Here is a 26,123-nt window from a genome sequence, read left to right as displayed (position 1 = left end):
AGTCCCCAAGTGAGGGTCTGAATGATGGGATCTTAGATTGGAGAGATCCCCTTCTTTATCCATAAACAGTTAACTCTGCTGCTGGCTGGCTCTCTGATTCTCTCGTGTCTCTAAACCCAGGCACATGAGTAGTAGTAGTAGTAGTAGTAGTAGTAGTAGTAGTAGTAGTAGTAGTAGTAGTAGCAGCAGCAGCAGAAGCAGCAGCAGCAGTAATAGTAGTAAACAATCCATCCATCAGTCATTGGCATTTATTGAGCATTTACTATGTTATTACGTATAGAACACTACACAAAGTGTGTGGAAGAGTACAGTACAATAAATTTAGTAGATATGATTCCTGCCCTCAGGAAACTGATAGGGTTTTCTTATAGATTCATCCATTCTAAGCTTCCTTTCTTAAATGACTGAAAAATTTATGTCATTGCTCTCCTTATTCATAAAGTTGGAACTACTACTTGTGTTGCTGATACTTGATGCGTGCCACCAGGAATCAAAACCGATATATCTACTGAAGATAATTACACTTTAGTAAGTGGCCAAAATAGCCCGCCAAGGAATTTTAAGGATTTCCTCAAATTTCCCAACGACTTTACTCTGCCAGTTGCCAACAATAACACACTAACAATGGGATTTGTAAACTAGACTTGCCATAAGACAAAAATGAATCAATTTTAGTCCCTCATTTTTGTTGGCCACTGAAGAGAAAGAACTCAGTTATTGAGTCCACCTGGAGTAAGGTAATTATGCAACGTGGTGTAGTGGATAGAGAACAGGCCTGGGATTCAGAAGATCATGGATTCTAATCATGGCTCTGCCATTTGTCTCCTGTGTGACCTCAGGTAAGTCAATTCACTTCTCTGTGCCTCAGTTACCTCATCTGTAAAATGGGGATTGAGACTGTGCGTCCTACGTGGGACAGAGACTGTATCCAACTCGATTTGCTTGTATCCACCCCAGTGCTTAATACAGTGACTGGCACATGGTAAGAGCTTAACAAATACTGTAATTATTATTATTATTTGAAAAAATAATTTCTTAATGCTGGAAGCATTTACAAACTCTGTTCAGCATTTAAAGAAGGGGATTTATAACTAATACTCTTGCAAGTTAGCACAGAACAACTGAAATTCATTTGGTTGAGGACCTACAGGTAACATCCCTCTCCCCACCCCCATTAGATTGCATATGGTGGCATTGCTTCTGATTGACTTGGGACTGGCCTGAGAGCCAGTGTCCTGAAGTGCGGATTCTTTTGCTCTTTTAATAATTGTGGTATTTGTTAAGTGCTTACTATGAGCCAAACATTGGGGTAGATAAACGATAATCAGGTCCAACATGGGTCTTACAGTCTACTAGGAGGGGGAACAGGTATTGAATCCCCATTTTGCAGATCAGGCACTGAGGTACAGAGAAATTAAGTGACTTGCCCAGGTTCACCCAGCAGGCAAGCGGCAGCTGGGATTAAAACCCAGGTTCTCTGACTCCCAGGTCCATGCTCTTTCCACTAGACCACACTGCCCCACTAGTTGCTCATCACTGGGGAGGTGGTGTGATACAGTAAAAAATGACTGGTAGAGTGGGATTTTGGTCCTAGCTTTGCACTCTTTCCCTGCTCTCTCTCTCTAACGCACTTCTATGCTCTCCACCCAAAAGACAACCAAATGTACAGGAGAAATGAGACAGAGAAACAGAGGAAGAATCAGCCTGAGAAAGAAAGGTAAATGGAGAGAGGCAGATTAAGTCAAAGAAAGGCAGAGAAGCAGAATGAGAGACAGATATTCAGAGAAAGAGAGGGAAGTAGTCTGAGAGATGGCAAAGAGAAAGAGACACAGAGAGAAGCAGAATGAGAGACAGATAAATCAGAGAGAGAAAGACAGAAATCGAGATAGTAGGGTTTCAAAACAAAAGACTGTGGAAACAGCTCTACTTAAAGACACAGTGATTTTTTCACTTTTTGGATTCTGATATTCACTGGCATTGGAAAAATGTGCTCAAATCCCAGAGCAAAACATATCAGGGGGAGGAAAGGAAAGCGAAATAGGTCTGCCCTGGGGAGTCTGCCCCAGGGTTATTGCAGATAATTGCAGAAAATGGAAAATCTGATGGAGTCAATAAGCCAGGTTCAGCTTCCTGGGCCATCCTCTGGGGGCGGAGACGATTCTGTAGTTGGTGACGATGCCTGTAAACATGAAGTTCACCTTCCACAAGCACATGAAAGTCTCCCAGCCCTCCTTTCTGCCCACTTCTGCCCTAGTCAAAGGAGGCTGGGTTCTAAGACCTCTTTGAAGAAAGCTCTCACCTCCTATTATGCAGCACAAAGGAAGATGAGGAATTGCCACTCGCTCATCAGAGAAGGAGAGTTTTGAATCCTGAGGGATCCTTTGGAAGCTTATATTGGGGGTTGTCCATTGCGTAAGCTGTGAGGTCAAGCTCTGAGGCACTTTTTAAAAACAAATAGTATGTATTAAGTGCTTACTATGTGACAGGCATTTTACTAAGCACTGGGGAAGATACAAGCGAATCAGGCCAGATGCACTCCACCTCCCATATGGGGCTCACGGTCTTAATCCCCATTTTACAGAAGAGATAATTGGCATATGGAGAAGTTAAGTGACTTGTCCAAAGTCAAACAATAGGCAAGTGGTGTAGCCAGGATTAGAATTCTGACTCCCAAGACGGTGCTTTATTCACTGGATCTCGCTGCTTTGAACATGCTGTTGTCACTAGTACTGGTAGGGGTTTGAAGGTAAAGACATCTGACCGGGGTGGCAGGATCCCCAATCAGCAGCTTCAAATGGTAGTATGGAGAGGGAGGGAAGAAGGGGAGAAGAAACATTTAAATGATACAAGGAATCAAAATCATTGGAGTGTAGAACTGCTGAAAACGTTTGGTGAGCCAGCTGCGCAGTCAGATAAGGCCAGGTGACACCCTGCATTGGCTTTATCAGAACAGAGGTTGTTAGAAGATTATGATAGCAGGAGACAAATAAAAAAAATCAAACTAGTGTCAGGCACTGAAGAGAGCAAGCACCCTAGCCCAGCACAGGAGCATCAGAGACTGTAAGCTCCTTGTGTGCCTACTAACTATTGTATTGCACTCTCCCAAGAGCTTAGTGTGGTGCTTTGCCCACGGAAAAGCACTCAGTTAAAGCCATTGATTGATGAACGTGGTGTATATGGAGCCTTTCTCATCAGGTATGACAGAAGGGCCTTATTCCGAAACTTCACGACAGAGAACCTGTGTGAAGAAAACGACTGTAGTGTTTCGTGTATTGTCACTTGCACTCTCTGGTCCCTGCCAGTCAAATTCCAAATTGGGTGATGAGTGCCACGAGCAAGTAGGTGGGCAGGATTGCAACATTTGCAGAAGGACTCACCTATGGCCAAATGGACCAGAGCACAGTTCCAGTGTCCAGGAGGGTGGTTTCCTTGGTAACTTCTGCTGTTTCCAGCAGGTATTCCCTACTGCCAGAGTTGGGACTAGAGACCTCAACTCCTGATTCTCAAAGTTGTGTTCTTTCCACTATACTGACAGAATAAAAATGACTGCAGCGCTTGCAGTGGTGTTTCCTGCCTCACTTACCCATTTTGACCAAACCTCCTCTTTGACAGTGCAGTTGTTTTAGCCCCAAATAATACCAAAAACATACAAGCCACTGTGTTCAGCGCCCTTTCCCTAAGCAAAGCAACATGGTCTAGTGGAAAGAGCACAGGACTGGCATTTAGGAGAGCTGGGTTCGAATTCTGGCCCTGCCACCCACCTGTCATGTGGACTTGGGCAAGTCATTAAATTTATCTAGGTCTCAGTTTCCTCACCAATGAAATGGGAATTTCGATATTTGCTCTCCCTCTCCCATAAGTTGTCTGAACTGATTGTCCTCTATTTACACTCACACTGTTTGGCACATAGTAATAAGTAATAGGTATAGGATTTGTTAACCATTAACTTCATCCACTGTACTAAGCATTTGGAAAAAAATACCCAGGTAAGAATTAGACATGGTTCCGGGTCCTCAGATGGCTCACAATCTAAAAACTGAAAAGTAGGGAGAGGGGACTGGTGATAAGGAGAGATGAAACAAAATGCTAAGACAACAGGGAAGCATTCAATCGGTCAGTCAATCAATCGGTCAGCATATGTATGCTTATTATGTGTGGAGGACTGTATTAACCACTTAAGAGAGTACAATACAACTGAGTTGGTAGACATGTTCCCTCCCCATGGTGAGCTTACAGCCCAGAGGGGGAGACAGACATTAATTCAAATAAGTCAAATACAGATTGGTACATAGTACTGTGGGAATAAAGGGAGCATTACAGTGATGCAGAAGGGAGTGGGAGAAGAGGAAATGAGGGCTTAGTCGAGGAAGGCCTCTTGGAGGAAATGTGCTTTTAACAAGGATTTGAAGGTGGAGTGAGTGATCATCTTCAACTGTAAAGGGGGAAACAGTTTCAGGACAGAGGCAGGGCGTGGACAAGGGGTCATTGGTGAGATAGTGAGATTGAGTTAGAGTGAATAGGCTGGCATTAGAGGAGTGCAATGTGCAGGCTGAGTTGTTGGAAATCAGTGAGGTGAGGTAGGAGGGGGCAAGCTGATTGAATGATTTAAAGTTAATGGTAAGGAGCTTCTGTTTGGTGTGCAGATGGATGGACAACTGCTGGGGGAGTCTTGAGGAGTGGGGAAACATGGACTAAACAGTTTTGAAAACAAATGATCTGGGCAGCAAAGTATGGACTAGAGTGGGGAGAGAGAGAAGAGGCAGGGAGATCAGCAACGAGTCTGATTCAGTAACCAAGACAGGCTAGGATAAATGCTTGGATTAAAATGGAAGCAGTATGACCTAGTAGAAAGAGCACGGGCCTGGGAGTCAGAGGACCTGAGTTCTAATCCCAGCTTCACCATTTACCTACTCTGTGACCTTGGGTAAGTCATGTAAGTTCTCTGTGTCTCAGTTTCCTCAATGGCAAAATGATAATTAAATATCTGTTCTCCCTCCTACTTAGGCTGTTAACCCCATGTGGAGGGATTGTGTACGACTTGATTAAATTGTATAAACCCAGTGCTTAGAACAGTGTATGATCTATAGTAAGTGGTTTAAAAATATAATAATAATAATCATAATAATCATATACCAAATAATAATTGTTATACTAGCAACAAAAACCCCCCAAGATCTGTAGAACACTGTGGCTAGGAGTGGAATTTCAGGCACTTAACAAATGCCACAGCTGGTACACAGTTATTTGATTTGATAATTTGAGCTGGATCTGGCACTACTTCCCACTCTGCCTTGCAGTAATACCAGCTTTCTATAGCCTCTGGTCCATACAGACCCTCCTTTGCCCTTCGTGCCTCCCCCAAACTCTTCCCATCACCTTTTCTCAACATGAAACTTTGGAGTTAGCCCATCTGCTGTTGTTTGTTTCTGGCAAGGCACAGCTCCACTTCATGGTTGGTGGATGAGACACTGTGTCTTTCCAACATTTCTTTTTCAGACCCTGTTAGCAGCCACCCTGTTTTATTTCCCTATTCAACAGGTGCTTGGGTTACCTGCTGTTACTTCACCAGCCAATGGGTTGTAACATAGGGAGGCAAATATGTCTTCTCTACCCTTCATACACTTCACAGGTTGCACCACAGGTTGAAGCAGCGTGGCTCAGTGGAAATAGCATGGGATTGGGAGTCAGAGGTCATAGGTTCAAATCCCGGCTCCACCGCTTGTCAGCTGTGTGACTTTGGGAAAGTCCCTTAACTTCTCTATGCCTCAGTAACCTCATCTGTGAAATGGGGATTAAGATTGTGAGCCCCACATGGGGCAACCTGATCACTTTGTATCCTCCTCAACGCTTAGAACAGTGCTTTCACATAGTAAGCGCTTAACAAATACCAAAATAATAATAATAATAGTTATTATTATTATTATTATTACCAGTGATTATTAGGATGTACTAGGGTATAATGGGAAGATACAAAACGGCACACTCCCAATTGAAGAGAACAAATACAAATTAATATATGAAGAAATGTCTGTCAAGGACAATGTCAGCTGCCTCTAAAGACATAGAGGGGAGTGCTAAGTATGTTTTGCAACTGAGCAGAGAGAGTGGATTCAGGTAGGATTAACTGAGATGGCTGTCTGGAGGAGGTGAGCCTTGAATGGAATTTAGAAGAATGGCAGGTGAGTGGTAGGGATAGGTGAATTTACTTGCAGGAAGAAATAAGGAGGGGCTTGACATTGTGGACAGGGCATAAGAGATGGCTCAGAAGTGGGAGGCAATAGTTCATAATAAACACCCAATAAATAACATTGATTGATTGATGTGTGGGATATAGAAGATGAATTCTTCGGTTATCAGAAAAGTGCATAGAGAGTCCAGTCCACAAACACTTTGAAATTTAGGTGATCTGTGCTACCCTTAGACTGTGAGCCCCATGTGAGACAGTAACTGAGTCTATCCTGATTATCTTTTATCTCCCCCAGAGCTTAGAACAGTGTTTATCACATAAATACTTAATATTTCTTATAATTATTCAAGCTTGGAAATGGGTAGTATAATGAGTTTTCCCCACTTTCCATCCCATCCTTATTGCGGTTGTCAATTTTTCCCTTTATTTTTTAAACATTCTCAGTAATGGTCCATACTATACTCTTTCAAGAGGTTCTCTTGATTCTCTCTCATACACCATTTTCTGGCTCCCATTCTCTTCTCCAAACTCCTTAGGCAGGCTGATTATGCCTTATCCCTTCACAGAGATCCTGTGCTTTGCTGCCTGAACTCACTTCCTTGACTTCAGACTCTGTCCAGAACTGACTCCATATTCTGGACTGTTATATTTGATTATTATTATTATGGTATTTGTGAAGTGCTTGCTATATGTCAAGCACTGTTTTAAGTGCTGGAGTAGATGCAAGTTAATCAGGTCAGACAGTCCCCGCCCCACATGAGGCTCACAGTCCAAGTAGCAGGGAGGACAGGTATTGAATCCCCATTTTACAGATCAGAAAACTTAGGCACAGAAAAGTTCAGTGACTTGCTCAAGGTCACACAACAGATAGGTGATGGAGCTGGGATTAGAACCCCCGAAAAAAGTGGAAGTTCTGGCGAGAGAGACAGAGCCAGAGACCAGAGAGAGAAACAGAGAGAGAGACAGAACCGGAATGCTGTGCTGAGTGGTGCGGTGCGGTGCTGTGCTGAGCAGTGCTGCACGGTGCGATGGAGCAGTGAGTGGGAGCCATGGAGACGGTGCACCTGTGGAACCCGCCGTGCAGGCTGCTGAAAAAGTTGGATGAAGACAACTTGACGAAGCAACCAGAGGAAGTGTTCGATGTCCTATAGAAACTTAGAGAAGGTTCCGATGCCAGAGTATTCAAAGCTATTCATAAAGAAACGGGTCAAATTGTGGCGATCAAGCAAGTTCCTGTGGAGTCCGATCTGCAGGAGATTTTCAAAGAAATCTCCATAATGCAATAGTGTTACAGCCCTCACGTAGTGAAGTACTATGGCAGCTACTTTAAGAACACAGATCTGTGGATCATCATGGAATACTGTAGTGCTGGTTCCGTGTCCTCGATTATGAAAACAAACGCTGATAGACGATTAAACAGCCACAATACTGCGGTCAACACTTAAAAGACTGGAATATCTCCACTTTATGAGGAAAGTACACCGCGACATCAAGGCCAGAAACATCTTGTTAAACACTGAAGACCACGCCAAGCTCTCACACACTGGAGTAGCCGACCAGCTCACCATGAGTCAAGAAACTTTTGCTCGTGACCAGTACCCCCCAATTCCAACTTGCCACTGAAGTCTTTTCTGTAGGAAGGTTTTCCACTCTGTTAACAGTTGCAAATTCTGATAACTTGACACCTGTCCACCTGTTTTGTATTGTTGTCTGTCTCCCCCTTCTAGACTGTTAGCCCGTTGTCGGGTAGGGACCGTCTCTATGTTGCCAATTTGTAGTTCCTAAGCGCTTACTACAGTGCTCTGCACACAGTAAGCGCTCAATAAATACGATTGAATGAATGAATGGTCCCTTGACTCCGAGGCTTTTGTTCTCACCACTAGGCCACGTTGTTTGGTTCTAGTAATGGCTCCACCACAGACTTATTATGTCACCCCAGACAAGTCATTTGCTCTCGCTGTGTCTCTGAAAACCAGGAAGAGTCATTCCTGCCCTTTTCGCCCGCAACTCCTGACTGAGCCGTTGGGTGAACAGTTTAGGGTTCATTGAACGTCTTGGGGCCAAAGTGGTTTGAAAGTAGAAACCTTCATTCTCTCTCTATCTCCCTCCGTAGGGGCTTCTGCAACGTGTACTGCAAGAATGTGAGCTCCCAGTGGGTCTTCATTCTTTTGGGCTTCTCTGACCGGCCCTGGTTGGAGATGCCTCTCTTCCTCTTGGTCTTTGTCACTTATATCTTCACTCTGGTTGGCATTATGGCCATCACTTTGGTGTTCCGGATGGATCCTGAGTTAGAAAGCCCCATGTACGTCTTCCTGAGCAACCTGTCCCTCCTGGATCTGTGCTTCACCACCACCACTTTCCCAGATGTTGAGGAACCTTTGGGGCCCAGACAAGACCATCGGCTATGGGGGCTGCGTGACCCAGCTCTACATTTTTCACTTCCTGGGGGCCACTGAGTGCATCCTGCTAGCTATGATGTCCTCTGACTGCTACGTGGCCATTTGCAAGCCCTTGCACTACCTGGCCATCATGCATTAGCGTCTCAGCATCCTCTTGGTGGCCACAGCCTGGGTTAGTGGCTTGGCCAACTCACTGCTGCAGTCCTCACTCATGGTCCAGCTTCCCCTTTGTGGGAACCACGTGGTTGACAAATTCTTCTGTGAGGTGCCGGTGGTCATCGAGATGCCCTGCGTGTACACCTCCTTCAATGTGGCCATGCACTCTGTGGTGGGCACCTTCTATGCGCTGGTGCCCCTGGATCTCATCCTGGTGTCCTATGGCTTCATCACCATAGCGATGCTAAGGATCCTCTCCTCTGTGGGAAGGCTCAGGGCCTTCAACACTTGTGGCTCTCACGTTGCCGTGGTCTCAATCTTCTATGGCCCCGTGATTGGGATGTATGTCCAGCCCGCTGCTGACAACTCCCGGGATAAGGCCAAGCCCATGACTCTATTCTACAGCGTCGTCACCCCAATGTTCAACCCCTTCATCTACACTCTAAGGAACAAAGATGTGAAAGGGGTGTTGAAGTGGCTTCTGCAAAAGAGCGGTCAAAGTCGGGGTAGGAGGGGTGAGGCATGAGGGACTACCCTACTTCACCCGCCACCCCTAAGGAGCTTGGGTTTTCATGATTTGAAGAAAAGAGGCAGGATCCTAAACTAAAGAATCTGAATGTTCTGGGGCTTAGGTGTGACTATTCCATTGTAAACTCCTTGAGGAGAGGGACTGTGTCTTCTTTCTATAGCATACTTACCCAGAGGTGAACGACAGTGACCAACACCTGGTAGCTTCCCATTAAATAATCCACAGGGACCAAAACTTCCACGAGGCAGGAATAATTTCCAAACAATCAAAGAAGGGAGTACAAATCTAGGTAGTAAGAGCCCCAGAGACATACCTAGACAACGGTGGCAGAAATCCCCACACACAGATAAACATTCAAACACACACAAAGCAAGCACACACATTTACACACACGCACATATGTGTGCACGTTTTTCCAGGTACACTCACCATACATGAACATGCATATATTTGGACACATGGGGTTCCCCAATTAGAATGTAAACACCTTGTGTGCAACAAATACTTTTGGTACAGCTGTTACAAGATCCTCGAGGGCAGGGATTGAACGAGAACTGGTGGAAAGATCAGGGGACTAGGAGTCAGAGGATGTGGGTTCTATTCCCGGAACCACCACATCTCTGCTGTGTGACCTTGGACAAGTCACTTAACTTCTCTGTACCTCAGTTACCTCATCTCTAAAGTGGAAATTAAGACTGTGAGCCCTACATGGAACAACCTGATTACCCTGTATCTACCGCAGTGTTTAGAACAGTGCTTGACACTTAACAAATGCCATTATTATTCTTATTATTATAGTAATAGTCATATTAATATTAATGGTGTTTAGTAAGCACTTACTGGATGTCGAGAATTGCATTAATTTTGGGAAAGAATATTTAGTGGAAATTAGACACATATCATGTCATTCAAGAGGTTCATATTCTATGAATTAAGGGAGGTGAAGGGGAGGACTCGAGACGGAAACAGGGACAAAGATAAAATAAAACATTAAAACAGCCCAAGGTACCAGGACAAATATATAATACATAATACTGATTATCTTGTTTCTACCCATGTGCTTAGAACAGTAAACAATTAACAATTATTATTATTATTATTATTATTATTATTATTATTATATAGCAAAATGCAAACAAACGTCAGTAGGGAGCTATGGCTAAAAGAGCAGAATTTCAGATTCCTTGTGATTCAGAGACCACGGTATACCCTTAGCCACACACCAGGTAGTACAGCCACTAACCTTCCTGAGGATATATGAGACCTCGTGATGCAGGTGCTGTTCTCTTTCCCTCAGAGGTGGTTAAATGCAAGATGGGATCTCCTTGATGTGGTGGAGAAGAGCCAGTGTCAGTTTCTGGGGATTGTACAGAGTGAGTAAATGCGCTATGGTGATCTTTCTAACACACCTCACAGCAATGAAGTTGATGCTCGACAAAGAGTGGATTACCTGGTAGCATATGTCTCTACTCACCACTAGAGTCTGCACCTTCTACCTCTCTAGACTGTATGCTCTTTGTGGGCAGGGATCATGCTTACCAACTGTGGATGCACAGTGGTCTGACACTATCCTTGGCCTGTTTTTGGACCAGGCCTTTGTCTACCCCATCATCCTCTTTTCTTTAGCTGTTTTACCTCTAAGCCTGTTTGACTATCTGAACCAGGAAAACTGCAAGTCAAGCTCCATTTTCCCTTTCTGCAATATGTTGTGAAACTGTATCATATTATCATCTGCATCATTATTAAGTGTAATAATAGTGCTGCTGTCTTGTTCAAATAAATCTTAGGCCTAGCTGTCAATCACATATAACACGTTTCCACCCACCTACTTGTGTGTATATGCAAGCCTATTTCAGGATGGAGGTGAGCTGGTTTTGGCTAGCAGGGGTAGTTCTGTCAACCACCACTTTCTCCTAGTGTTAGTAGAATTAAACTTGTCTCCGACATACCCACCTGAACACAGTGCAGTCTGTGAACTTTTCTTCTATACATCTCTATTGTACTATGCTTTACCAAGTGAAAGTATAAGCATGGTGTTCTGGACAGAGTAAGCACTCGATAAATACCGTCGATTGATTTCTTGATTTAATACTGTAAAGCTATAATTTACTAATTCCTCAGTCCTTTAATCTCACTGGTCTTCAGTTTCCTAATCGGAAATATGGGGGTAATAGATAATAATATCTGCTACTCCCTATCTCTTGCAGGTTTTGTGAGGCTAAAATAATATGATTAACGTGAATCAATCAATCTATCACTACCGTTTATCAAGTGATTATATGATACAGAACGTTGAACTAAGCTCTTGGAAAAATAAAATAGACTTAGTAGACACATTCTCTGTCTTCATGGAGCTCACATTCTCGCAGGAGGAACAGACACCAAAGTAAATTACATGTAGGGAGAAACAAAGATAAATAAGTGATGTGATGGGGAAGGTGGTGGGGTGAGTACCTATATACTTAAGGGGTGAAGACTTAATTGCAAAAGAGGATGCAGAAGGGCAGAATAATAGGGAGCAGAGATGAGAGATTAGGCAGGAGAATTCTCCTGGAGATATGATTTTAGTAGGGCTTTGAAAATGGGGAGAGTGGTGGTCAGCTGAATGTGGAAGTCAAGGGAGTTCCAGGTAGGAGGGAAGGCATGAGCAAAAGGTTAACTGTGAAAATGTGAAAACATGTTGGAAAAATAAGAGCACTATACCAAAAAACAGAGAAAACAATAAAATATATTTTGCCAGTGGCCTGTCGGCCTAGAGTTCAATGTTCTCTACCGAGTGCTTGGAACAGTGTTCTACAAAGGCTAGCTGAAAAATAAATACTATTGATTGATTAAATGCGGAAGTGATTTAGTAGGAGTAGTAAAAATAGTATTTTTAGGCACCTATGATGTAAAAAGCATTGCAGTTGCATACTGGGGAAAAATTTGTGAATGAGAATTAGACACAGCTCCTGGATATCTAGGGGTTCACAATTCACGAATACATAGGTTCGGGGAGGTGGCTTGGTGGCAGACCCAAGTTGAAAGCACCAGAAATAGAAAAGTAATGTAAAAGAGAAAGGTTGGAGTCCCACAGGTCCAGAGAGAAAAGGGACTTGTTTTTTTAGGGTTGGTGATTCCCCTCAGATCTCATTAGTGATAATGAACTGAGTTATTAAGGAGAGGAAGAACATTTTATTCGCTCGGGCCCAGGTGGGGAGGGAATCATGGGATGATCAGGTCCTGCATCTTCTCTAAAACTCATAAGATGCTCCCATTATGCCATCTTGGTCCTTTGTTCTTAGGGAATTCTCCTTACTGTGCATCCAGGACCACTTTTCTGGAGATACAGATGGGTGGTGTCAATTGATGCTTGGGATTGGGGGTACCTGCTTATACCCCCCAACTTGGTCCATCCTTATTCTCTGCTGCCAAGAGCAGATCTTACCTAGTGTCTCAGTACAAGAGAACAGTCAGGGACTAAAGATGTGAAACCCCCGATCTGTAGCTGACTGCGGTGAGTATTAAAGAAAGAGAGTGTGGATGGGGCTTGGAGATAGAAAGGAATGTTTTTGATGGGACCCCTCCGGTTTGAGCAGATTGAGGGATGGATTGAAGTCAATCTCTACATTCCATAACATGCCATAACATTGCTTAAAGTATCTGTCTCTTCTGTTCCCATATGACTTACCTTAGGATTGGCCTTAACCCACCTCAGCTAAAAAAAGCACCTGCTTATTCCTAAAGATCTTCCCTCATGACAACTCTAGTGTCTTGTTTTGTTCTGTTGTCTGTCTCCCACTTCTAGACTGTGAACCGTTGTTCGGTAGGGATTGTCTCTATCTGTTGCCGAATTGTACTTTCCAAGCGCTTAGAACAGTGCTCTGCACACAGTGAGCGCTCAATAAATACGATTGGTTGAATGAATGAATATCATACCGTGCCATAGAATATCATGTGATATCATATCATATCATAAAGCAGGAATTAAGTCTTTTAACTATTTTGTGCTCTCCCAAGTACTGAGTACAGTTCTCTACAAAAACGGCACTCAACAAATGCTATTTATTGACTGATAGCATATCAGAGCACATCATATAACATGCTCTCATGCAGTGTAGTATGATATACAACATTGTACGATATGATATAATGGATTTATATAATGATTGATCAAAAATGTTGGTTCTGATAACTGACATATTGAGCCGGGATGGAGGAGAAAAAGAGTTTGATCTTGGATGGAGAAGGGTGGCTGTTTCACAACAATTTTCTATCTCTTTTCCTTACCAAGAGATTTGGTCTCCAGTTGGGGCTATTGGCATTTATTAAACATTCTGTTGGCAGAGGACCAATATGGAAGATGCAAATGACACAATAATTCTGAATGAGACGTTGTGAGGCAATGAAGCACCTCACCGAATGGACATCTCCTTTTTTGGGTCTATAATGCCCCACCTGGAGACAGACGGATGGACCACATGACCTTCACAGCTCCCATAGACTCATAACAAGTTCAACATAAGGAGAACCTACAGAATCTGAGCCTTGAATTCAGATTAAGTACAGCGAGGAGCCCGGGAGGCGGGCAGCTGAAAGAGTCACCATTGAAATCTCCCAGCATGAGTTATCAGGTGTTTTACTAAAGCAACAGCTTCTGCACGGTGAAGCCCCCAGCTTCATCCTTTCACCCTTGGGACTTGTTAGCAAAGACAATTAACTATTTGAAGCAGCCCCTTGGAGGTGAGTGGGGTGGGGGGTATGATCTATTTATTAGGAGACAAGGAATATGCTGAAATCTCAAAGACAGACACCAGGGACAGGACCACAGACCTTGGGGGTGCGCATTGCCAGTACAAACAAGAAAATAACATTTTCGGCCTTATCTGTGAACTTAGTTCAAATGGCCCAATCAAAATTAATTACTAAATAAATTAAGGGTAAACCACATGGTCTAGTGGAAAGATCACAAGCCTGGGAGTCAGAAGACTTGGATTATATTTATGGCTCTGCCACTTGCCTATTTTGTGATCTTAGGCCAGTCACTTCATTCATTCATTCATTCAATCTTATTTATTGAGTGCTTACTGTGTGCAGAGCACTGTACTAAGCTCTTGGGAAGTACAATTCCGCAACAAATAAAAACAATCCCTGCCCACAACGGACTCACAGTCTAGAATGGGGGAGAAAGACATCAAAACAAATAAACATGCATCAGTAGCATCATTATAAATAAAGAGAATTGTAGATATATACACATCATTAATAAAAAATAGAATTACAATCATAAATATGTACATATATACACAAGTGCTGTGGGGCAGGGGATTGAGCAAAGGGAGGTTGTAGGGGAAATGGGGAGGGGAGCGGGATCAAAGGAAAAGAGGGGCTTAGTCTTGGAAGGCCTTCTGGAGGAGGGGAGCTTTCAGTAGGGCTTTGAAGGGGAGAAGTGAGCTAATTTGGCAGATTTGATGAAGGAGGGCATTCCAGGACAGAGGTAAGATGTGGGCCAAGGGTCGATGGTGGGACAGGTGAGAACTAAGCACAAGGAGAAGGTTAGTATCAGAGGAGCGGAGTGTGTGGGCTGGAATGTAGAAGAAGAGAAAGGAGTACGGAAAAATGGGTAAAGGTGACAGAGAGCTTTGAATCCAATAGTAAGGAGTTTTTGCTGGATGACTTCACTTCTCTGTGCTTCTCTTTCCCCATTTATAAAATGGGGATTAAAGCCTATACATTCCCCTTTAGACAGTGAGCCCCATGTGGATCAGGGCCTGTATCTAACTTGATTATCCCATGTCTAACCCAGTGCTTAGTACAGTGCTTGACCCAAAGTAAGCACTTAATAAATGCCACACCAATTATTAGTGCTATTCCTTGCTCTTATCAACTCTATTGCTAAGCAACATGGGTCCCTGGGCACCTTTAGTACATGGATTATGCAGTTTAAATGCTTTATACAGTGTATTGCCCTCAGAATGAGATCAGTAAATACTATTACTCCAACTAGGAAGAAAGAGATGGATGCTCATTAAATCAATTAATGCTTATTTATTAAGTGCACACTATGTACTGAGCACCATACTGATCAGAGTGGAGTTGATAAACGTGATCCCTGCCCACAGAGGGGTTTACATATTAGTGGAAACTCCCCCATGCTGAAGGAGGGCAGTTCACCTTGGAAATTTTACAGGGGAATAGATCATTTGGAAACACAATCCCATCCCCAGCTTGTTCTAGTGCATGACCCTGCAAGCACGTAGTAAATTTCTGCATACCTTGCTTCAATTAATCAGTCAATCAATCATACCTCTATGTGTGGCCCTGTACTAAGCACCTTGTGGACAATAGAAGTAGAAGTGGAAGATATCAAGGAATTTGCAAATTAATGGGGGAGCATTGTTTCAGACTCTCTCACCTGCTTAGTGCAGTGCTCTGCACAAAGAAAGCACTCAATAAATTCTATGCATTGAATGAACGATTGGAGACAGAATGACGCAAATTACCTGCAGATAGTTGGAGCAGAAGGAAGAATAACATGACGATTCTTGATAGCAGGAGGATGACAGTATAAATCTATGTTTTTCCTACAAAGAAGACACCAGACAACAAAAGTTCATCTATGAGTGTGTGAGTGGCTGAAAAGGCCAATGTGGGATCCGCAGTCCCAGCCACAATGAACACAAAAAACAGTTGTCTCTCGTGCTCCTATGTTCTATGTTTGCAGGAGGCAGTACTGTTTTTTTTTTCCTTCTTGTCTCTCTTTCCGTGCAAAATTTTGCTCAGATAGAGGCACTCTCTTCTGTCCTCAGAAATTGACTCCCTGTTTTCAGCTGATATGCAGCATTGTCTGAGCTATTTTAGCTTGTCCTTCAAACACTTCCTCTGCTGTTCTGGCCTTCAGTTTCCAATTTCAGCTCTCAATACAGCAACTATTTGGGCCTCCTGCTATCTCTCGGTCTCCTCATTTGTCTCACCCAGAGTAACTGTGTTAAGATAAGCTTGGCTTTGATGCTAGGAGGCTGACCAGATTTTAGGTTCATCATTTATGATCTTACCATAATAATAATAATAATAATGATAATAATAATAATAATAATAATAATAAGAAGAAGAAGAAGAAGAAGAAGAAGAATATTGGTATTTGTTTATAGCTTACTATGTGCCAAGCACTGTTCTAAGCTCTTGGGGGGAAACAAGGTAATCAGGTTGTCCCACTTGGGGCTCACAGTCTAAATCCCCGTTTTACAGATGAAGGAACTGAGGCACAGAGAAGTTAAGTTACTAGTCCAAAATCACAAAGCTGACAAGTGGCAGAGCCGGGATTACAACCCATGACTTCTGACTCCCAAGCCCATGCTCTTTCCACTGAGCCCATAAACAATGCTGATAAAACTGCTCGAGAAACCAGATATGGCCCTCGTATGTGGTCCAGGCCTCACAGCTGCAGAGAAGACAAAAACACTGCAGCTCTGTAAACCTGTGTATACTAGCTCCATAAGCACTCAGTAGATGTAAATGATTTATTTACCCAGTTACCCCACTATTTCTGCACTCTGTTTGCCAGAGGATATGCTGTCCTCCTTGATTCTGCTCTCTATTTCTTTAATGGTAGGGTAGAAAGGAAAGTAAGAGCACAAAGGTTCAAATTTATATATACATAAGCAAATAAATTCTAAGGAGAAGTGGATAAGTGGATAGAAGCTAAACTAGGTTGTTAGATTGCTACAGCCTGGAAAGTAGGAGCTTAGTCTGGAAACACCTTCTGGAGGACATGGAATGTAATCCCCAGTAGATTGTAAGAACCTGAGGGCAGGGATCACATCTACTAAGTCTAGCGTACTCTTCCAAAATGATTTGAACAACAAAGTGAAGTATGGACTGGAGAAGGGAGAGACTGGAGGCAGAAACGTCAGGAAGCAAGATGATGCAGCAATAGAGACAGGGTATGACAACGCATAGAACAGTGCTTGACGTACAGTAAGCACTTAACAAATACTATAAAAAGTGTTTGCACCAGTGTGGTAGCAATTTGAATGGAGAGGAAAGGGTTGGCATTGAGTATTGATTACTACTGCTTGACTAAGGTGGGTTTTTCATTACTCCTTGAGAAACCCTTGAATGGGTACATGAAACAGACGTGCATTGCCTAAGGCATATTTGATTGGATTACAGCTGTCCCTGGGCACCTGTATCTGATCATCCTCCAGCCAGTTGAAGAGGCTGATTTATGGCATGCTTAAGAGCAACATCCTCTGATTGGTTCCTGCAGACAGAATCTGATTGATTGATTCATTCATTCATTCAATCGTATTTATTGAGCACTTACTGTGTGCAGAGCATTGTACTAAGCGCTTGGGAAGTACAAGTTGGCAACATATAGAGACGGTCCATACCCAACAGTGGGCTCACAGACTAGAAGGGGGAGACAGAGAACAAAACAAAACGTATTAACAAAATAAAATAAATAGAATAAATATGTACAAATAAAATGAATAGAGTAATAAAAACGTACAAACATACATACATATATACAGGTGCAGTGGGGAGGGGGAGGGGGTAAGGCAGGGGGAATGGGGAAGGGGAGGAGGGGTACAGGAAGGAGGGGGCTCAGTCGGGGAAGGACTCCTGAAGGAGGTGAGCTCTCAGCAGGGCCTTGAAGAGAGGAAGAGAGCTAGCTTGGTGGATGTGTGGAGGGAGGGCATTCCAGGCCAGGATGTTGACCTGGGATGGGGGTCCACGGCGGGACAGGCGAGAACGAGTCACGGTGAGGAGATTAGCGGCAGAGGAGCGGATGGTGCGGGCTAGGCTGTAGAAGGAGAGAAGGGAGGTGAGGTAGGAGGGGGCGAGGTGATGGAGAACCTTGAAGCCGAGGGTGAGGAGTTTCTGTCTGATGCGTAGGTTGATTGGTAGCCACTGGAGATTTTTGAGGAAGGGAGTAACATGCCCAGAGCGTTTCTTGACAAAGACAATCCGGACAGCGGCGTGAAGTATGGATTGAAGTGGGGAGAGACAGGAGGATGGGAAATCGGAGAGGAGGATGATACAGTAATCCAGACGGGAAAGGATGAGAGCTTGAACGAGAAGGGTAGCGGTTTGGATGGAGAGGAAAGGGCGGATCTTGGCAATGTTGCGGAGCTGAGACCGGCAGGTTTTGGTGACGGCTTGAATGTGAGGGGTGAACGAGAGGGCGGAGTCAAGGATGACAGCAAGGTTGTGGACTTGTGAGACGGGAAAGATGGTAGTGCCATCAACAGTGATGGGAAAGTCAGGGAGAGGGCAGGGTTTGGGAGGGAAGACAAGGAGTTCGGTCTTGGACATGTTGAGGTTTAGGTGGCGGGCAGACATCCAGAGGGAGATGTCCTGAAGGCAGGAGGAGATGCGAGCTTGGAGGGAGGGAGAGAGAGCTGGGGCGGAGATGTAGATTTGGGTGTCATCAGCGTAGTTGAAGTCGTGGGAGCAAATGAGGTCACCAAGGGAGTGAGTGTAGAACGAGAACAGAAGGGGACCAATTACTGAACCTTGAGGAGCCCCTACAGTAAGAGGATGGGAAGGGGAGGAGGAGCCTGCCAAAGAGACTGAGAATGGACGGCCGGAAAGTTAAGAGGAGAACCAGGAGAGGACGGAGTTTGTGAAGCCAAGGTTGGATAGCGTGTTGAGGAGAAGGGGGTGGTCCACAGTGTCCAAGGGAGATGAGAGGTCGAGGAGGATTAGGATAGAGTATGAGCCGTTGGATCTGGCAAGCAGGAGGTCATTGGTGACCTTTGAGAGGGCAGTTTCCTTGGAATGTAGGGGACGGAAGCCAGATTGGAGGGGTCGGGGAGAGAGTTGGCTTTGAGGAATTCGAGGTAGCGCGCATAGACGACTCGTTCAAGGAGTTTGGAAAGGAATGGTAGGAGGGAGATAGGGCGATAACTAGAAGGTGAGGTGGGGTCAAGAGAGGGTTTTCTTTAGGATGGGAGAGACGTGGACATGTTTGAAGCCAGAGGGGAAGGAACCAGTGGAGAGTGAGCGGTTGAAAATGGAAGTTAAGGAGGGGAGAAGGGACGGAGCGAGAGGTTTCATAAGATGAGAGGGAATGGGGTCAGAAGCACAGGTGGCCGAAGTAGCACTTGAGAGGAGGGAGGAGATCTCCTCTGAGGATATTGCTGGGAAGGATGGGAGAGTAGCGGAGAGCATCGAGAGCCGGGGCGTTGGAAAAGGGGGGTCAGTGACTTTGGAGATCTCAGACGTGATGGATTTAATTTTATTAATGAAGTAGGAGGCCAGATCTTTGGATGTGAGGGAAGGAGGAGGGGGAGGAACCGGGGGCCTGAGAAGGGAGTTGAATGTACGGAAGAGCTGACGGGGATGATGGGCATGGGTGTCAATAAGGGAGGAGAAATAATTTTGCCTGGCAGAGGAGAGGGCTGAGTTAAGGCGGGAAAGGATAAACTTGAAGTGAACGAGATTGGCATGGTGTTTAGACTTTCGCCAGCAACGTTCAGCAGCTCGAGCATAAGAGCGAAGGAGGCGGACAGTGGCATTGATCCAGGGCTGTGGGTTAGTGGTACGAGAGCGGCGAAGGGAAAAAGGAGCGAGCGTATCTAGCTGAGTAGAAAGGGTAGAGTTGAGAGCAGTAATATCAATCAATCAATCGTATTTATTGAGCGCTTACTATGTGCAGAGCACTGTACTAAGCGCTTGGGAAGTACAAATTGGCATCACATAGAGACAGTCCCTACCCAACAGTGGGCTCACAGTCTAAAAGGGGGAGACAGAGAACAGAACCAAACATACCAACAAAATAAAATAAGTAGGATAGAAATGTACAAGTAAAATAAATAAATGAATAAATAAATAGAGTAATAAATATGTACAACCATATATACATATATACAGGTGCTGTGGGGAAGGGAAGGAGGTAAGACGGGGGGATGGAGAGGGGGACAAGGGGGAGAGGAAAGAAGGGGCTCAGTCTGGGAAGGCCTCCTGGAGGAGGTGAGCTCTCAGCAGGGCCTTGAAGGGAGGAAGAGAGCTACCTTGGCGGATGGGCAGAGGGAGGGCATTCCAGGCCCGGGGGATGACGTGGGCCGGGGGTCGATGGCGGGACAGGCGAGAGCGAGGTACAGTGAGGAGATTAGTGGTGGAGGAGCGGAGGGTGCGGGGTGGGCAGTAGAAGGAGAGAAGGGAGGTGAGGTAGGAGGGGGCGAGGTGATGGAGAGCCTTGAAGCCCAGGGTGAGGAGTTTCTGCTTGATGCGCAGATTGATCGGTAGCCATTGGAGGTTTTTGAGGAGGGGAGTAATATGTCCAGAGCGTTTCTGGACAAAGATAATCCGGGCAGCAGCATGAAGTATGGATTGAAGTGGAGAGAGACACGAGGATGGGAGATCAGAGAGAAGGCTAGTGCAGTAGTCCAGACGGGATAGGATGAGAGCTTGAAAGAGCAGGGTAGCGGTTTGGATGGAGAGGAAAGGGCGGATCTTGGCAATGTTGCAGAGCTGAGACCGGCAGGTTTTGGTGACGGCTTGGATGTGAGGGGTGAATGAGAGAGCGGAGTCGAGGATGACACCAAGGTTGCGGGCTTGTGAGACGGGAAGGATGGTAGTGCCGTCAACAGAGATGGGAAAGTCAGGGAGAGGACAAGGTTTGGGAGGAAAGACAAGGAGCTGAGTCTTCGACATGTTGAGTTTTAGGTGGCGGGCGGACATCCAGATGGAGATATCCTGAAGGCAGAAGGAGATGCGAGCCTGGAGGGAGGGGGAGAGAGCAGGGGCAGAGATGTAGATCTGGGTGTCATCAGCGTAGAATGTGATCTTCAAGATTGAGTAGAGAGGAAAGGAAGGCGAGGTGGGGTGTGTGGCTCTCAGAAAGATGGATGGGGTCAAGAGAGCGGAGATCTCTGTGAGGGATTAATATGGATTTACAGGGGAAAGGAGTGTGAGTTAGGAGGCAGGTGGGAAGATTATGATCAGAGAGAGGGATTTCAGAGTTGGTGAGGGTGGAGACAGTGCAGCGGTAGGAGATGATGAGTTCGAGGCTGTGACCAAGTTGGTGAGTGGGTGAGCTGGGGTGGAGCAAGAGGTTGGCAGCATCAAGGAGAGGTAGAAGGCGGGCGGCAGAGGAGTCACCAGGGATATCCATGTGGATTTTGAAGTCTCCGAGGATCAGAGTGGGCATGGAAAAGAAGAGAAGGAAGGTGAGGAAGGGGTCAAAATCGTTAAAGAAGTTGGAGGTGGGGCCGGGGGGGCGCTAGATGACGGCTATAAGAATCTGGACGGGGGGATAGAGGCGAATAATGTGGGCTTCAAAGGAAGGGAAGGAAAGGGAAGGGGGAGAAGGGATAGTGCGAAAGCGACAATGGGGGGCGAGAAGGAAACCGACACCTCCTCCTTCTCCGGTGAGTCTGGGAGAGTGGGAGAAGAAGAGGCCTCCACTGGAGAGATCAGCAGAAGAGACGTGTCGTCCGGAGACAGCCATGTTTCAGTTAGGGCGAGGAGAAGTAGAGACCTGGAAAAGAAAAGGTCCAGGATGAATGGGAGCTTACTTATAACGGAGCGGGTGTTCCAGAGGCCACACTTGGCAGCTGCTGTTAAGGGAGGAGAGGAAGGGGGAAGGGTGCGAGGGGTGGGGAGGGTTTGGATTTTGATGAGTTGGCGGGGACCTAAGCGGGGAAAGCGGGAAGAGGGGTGGCGATGGGAAATTAGAACTGGGATGGGGTGGGGGTGGGGAGGGGATGTAGTGGGCTGGGAGGGAGGAGTTGAGGATTGGCGGTGGTACAGAGGGATCCTGAGTAGGGGGTGAGTGGGAGTGTTGGTGGCGGGGGAGAGGGAGGGAAAAAGCTGGGTGGGAGAGGGGAAGGGGAAGGTGAGGAATGGGAATGGCAGTTGGGAACAAGGGAATTGATAGTTCATGGTGAGGTCAGCAGGGCAAATGTCAGCACAGCGGGAGGTTAACAATTGAGATGCAGAAGCGATAAAACAGTAGCAGTGATATAAATAGGCGATGGCATCACAGAGGGTAGTTAACGATTAATACGCTATGGCAATAATAAAATAGGCAGATAATGATGTCACAGAGAGCAGATACAAACTATTATGTGCTGGAGTAGGGTGGACCTGTTAAGGGAGGTTAGGGAGCAGAGATATCTGGGGAGAGGTGTGAACAGCCAGATAGCATGGGAGGGCTGAGTAGGTACAAATGAGGTTATCGTTAATGTAACTTGGTGATAACAAGGGCCTTTTTCCCGGGGGAGGGGGGCGAGGAAAGTCATTGATTGATTGAATGATCTGTCAATCTACTCACACGGTGAAATCATAGTGGCACACAGTGACCAAGAGACAGGCAGAGAGAATGTTTCTGAAAGATCAAGTATGATTCTTGCATTGGTGTGATGGTGTCAGTGGCGGTAGTGGCAGTGGCTCTCCATGTTTGGCCCAGAGTAAAAGAATTTATCAGGGCCAGAGGCACAGGGACGAGCTGGGGAAGGAAATTCATCTCCTCCTGGCTGGACTCAGAGAGCTGCTGCCACCACTGCTAACACTACATCTGCTCCTCCACCTCCTCCTCTTCCTCTAAAACAGAGGGGCCATTGTGGGAGGGACAGCAACAAGGCTCAACGACATGTCCCACCTCCCTCTTCCTTGGATCCACCCTATTTTTACTTGTCTGGAGACTATTTAAACCTCTTAGGAATTTCATGAGTCAGAGAATTACAGTGACTGCTTATTCATTCATTCATTCATTCAGTCATTTGTACTTATTGAGCGCTTACTGTGTGCAGATCACTGCCCTAAACACGCGGGAATGTCCTCTCATCTTTGAGAACTAGGCCAGATAAATGGGTCATACATTCATCCCTCTGGGAACTGCTTAAATGATGCTCTTGTGTCTCCGCAGGAGATGGCAAATGTCACTGATACCTCGTTGGCAGGGTTCATCTTGGTGGGCTTCTCTGACCAGCCCAGACTGGAGATGGTGCTCTTTGGGGTCGTCTTAATCTTCTACCTCCTCACTCTATTTGGCAACATAACCATCATCCTCCTGTCGTCCATGAACCCTCGACTCCACACCTCCATGTACTTCTTCCTCACCAACCTCTCCTTCCTGGACCTCTGCTACACCACCAGCTCCATTCCCCAGATGCTGTACGACCTGTGGGGGGCAGACAAGACCACCTCATACCTGGGCTGTGCCATCTAACTCTACTTTGTCCTAGCCTTCGGGGTGTGGAATGCATCCTGTTGGCAGTCATGTCTTACGACCGCTATGTTGCCATCTGCCAGCCTCTCCATTACAGTGTCATAATGTCCCCACGACTCTGTGGCCAGCTGGCCTCCCTGGCCTGGTTGAGTGGGTTGAGAAACTCTCTGGTCATGTCTCCCCAGACCCTGCTCCTTTCCCGTTGTGGCCACGGCCGAGTGGAACACTTCCTGTGTGAGATGCCCGCTGTGATTAGCCTGGCCGGTGTTGACAACTTGTTGATTGAAGCCGTGGCCTTTGCACTGGGCATCTTAATCATCCTTGCCCCACTGATGTTAATTCTGGCCTCCTACATCTTCATCGCTCGGGCTGTGCTGAGTCACAGCGCAGCGGTTGGGCGGCAGAAGGCTTTCAACACCTGTGGCTCTCACCTCACTGTCGTCAGTCTCTTCTATGGCACCATCATCTACGTGTACCTGCAGCCGGCTGACAGTGCTTCTCAGGAACAGGGAAAGTTTCTCACGCTCTTCTACACCATCATCACCCCATGTGCCAATCCCCTCATCTACTCCCTGAGGAATAAAGATGTGAAAGGGGCTCTGAAGAAGGTGATCGGGAGGGAAAAGGAACCTGGAGGTGCCTGAGAACATGGAATTGATTTGGGGTACATTTCTGCTTGGACCCTTACGATCTGCCCTGGAGGGAAGGCAGATCTTTCAGTATCGTTGGACTGGAGAGATACTAAAGTTGAGGCAGAAAAGTTTGGGAGCAAATCAGTATCTAGGCAACCCCTCCCCCCCAGCCCAGCCTGATTGTTAACTTGATTCTTCCCTCTTATTACTACTATCACTACTATGAATATGACTACTGTGATGACAAAGACTACTACTATTAACTAATCCTCATATGAGGAATAATGCCCAGTGCAGGATTGAGAATAGCAAGGTACTTCAATAAACCGGTGAGCAATGTCAGGTCAGCCTCTTTGACAGCCTCTAAGCCCGCCCTTCGCAGAATTCAATATCAGAGTCTGGTCTCCATAATTGTAAAGAGAAGTGGCGAGCTTGGAAAAGGGTTAGAAAGAACCTGCAGTCTGAGATGCTGCTTTACCTAGTGGAAAAGTTGTGGGACTGGTCTCAGGAAATCCAAGTTCTGGTCCAGGCTCTGCCACGTGTTTGCCGTGTGTCCTCAGGACAGTTCTTTTAATCCCTTTGTGTCTCAGTTTTCTCACCTAGAAATTGATGATAAAAGATTCTTTCTTCCTCCCTCACACCCTGTGAGCCCCATGTAGGACAGGGATTGTATCTACTCTAATTACCTTGTTTGGCATAAGTAAAGTTTTTGTTTGGCTTAATAAATGCCATCATCTTTTTTAATGGTATTTTTTAAGCGCTTATTAGGTGTCAAGCACTGTTCTAAGCGCTGGGTAGACACATGTTAACCAGGCCAGATAGAGTCTAAGCAGGGGGACAACAAGAATCGAATCCCCATTTTGCTGTTGAGGAACTGAGGCACAAAATGGTTATATAACTTACTCAACATCAAAAAGCAGGCAAATGTGGAGTGAGTGTAGTAGTAGTGTACTTGTACTGGTCAAGACCAGACCTGGTGCTTCCTTTCCGTTTTTCTCTATCTAGTCCTCCGCATAAAAAAAGGAACAACTGTAGAAGCCTTTTAATCCAAACCAATCCAAACCTCCCTATTTTTAAAAAGAAAATCACTCTTCCAAGTAGTGTACTTGTACTGGTCTCCCCAGTAAGAGTGTAGGGGTAGCGTCTCTGTGCGGAGGGGGCCGTCTCGGGTTTGTTCCCAGATGACAGGATGACCCACCTGCCTCGGGTACGGTATGGCTGCACCAGTTCCATCAGAATAATAATTCCATCTATTATAATAGCATTGCTTAAGCACTTAATACGTGCAAAGCACTGTTCTAAGCGCTGCAGAGGTTACAAGGTAATCGGTTTTTCCCTCGGGGGACAAGGCTCACAACCTTAATCCCCACTCTACCGACGAGGGAACCGAGGCACAGAGAAGTGAAGTGACGTGCCCAGATTCACACTGCCGGTAATTGGTGGAGGCGGGATTTGAACCCAGGACTTCTGACTCCAAACCCTGTGTTTTTTCCACTGAGCCACGGTGCTTCTCTAATTCTTATTTTTCTGTCTTTCTTTTTAGATTCGTCACTGACCCAGAGCCTTGGGAGACGTGGCTGTTCCTCAACAAAACCTCTGCAAGTGAGTAGCTTACAGAATATTTTTTTCCTGGTGCTTTCTCTCCCTTTTCCCGCATCTAGTCCTCCTCATATAAAAAGGAACAACTGTGCAAGGCTTTTAAACAAATACCCCACAACCTCCCTATTTTTAAAACATAAATCAATCTCTCCAAATTAACCCTGCAAGAGCAAACGGTTTTTCAGTGCTCCCGACAGACCAAATCTGTTTATTTTGTGCCCAGGATCACACTACAGATTTTCTGGTGGGCAAAGGGTCCTATCGGATTTCTGGTGCTCCTGGATACCCTAATGAGTGCTTTGGGCACCAGGGGGAGGAGGGGGCGTCGGTAGAGGGTATTGTCGATGCCCACACTTGCCCGAAAGTGCGATTGGGGGTCACAGGTTAAATTTAAATATCCGTGCGGGGGCATAAAACGGTTTTCGGTCCCCAGCGGTGGCCAAATTGATTTTTGGCTGGTACT

General features: G+C 45.7%; 2 pseudogenes; both read left to right on the top strand.

The window, feature by feature from the left end:
• The first annotated feature begins 7,236 nt into the window (after positions 1-7,236).
• LOC119921589 lies at positions 7,237-10,486 on the top strand (annotated as a pseudogene).
• A 55-nt stretch (positions 10,487-10,541) lies between these two features.
• Positions 10,542-24,073, top strand: LOC119921588 (annotated as a pseudogene).
• The last annotated feature ends 2,050 nt before the right edge of the window (positions 24,074-26,123 follow it).

The sequence above is a fragment of the Tachyglossus aculeatus genome (assembly GCF_015852505.1).
Source record: "Tachyglossus aculeatus isolate mTacAcu1 chromosome 12 unlocalized genomic scaffold, mTacAcu1.pri SUPER_6_unloc_3, whole genome shotgun sequence".
NCBI classification, from domain to species: domain Eukaryota; kingdom Metazoa; phylum Chordata; class Mammalia; order Monotremata; family Tachyglossidae; genus Tachyglossus; species Tachyglossus aculeatus.
Note: the sequence above shows the minus strand (reverse complement) of the source record. Positions and strands in the feature narration are given on the sequence as shown.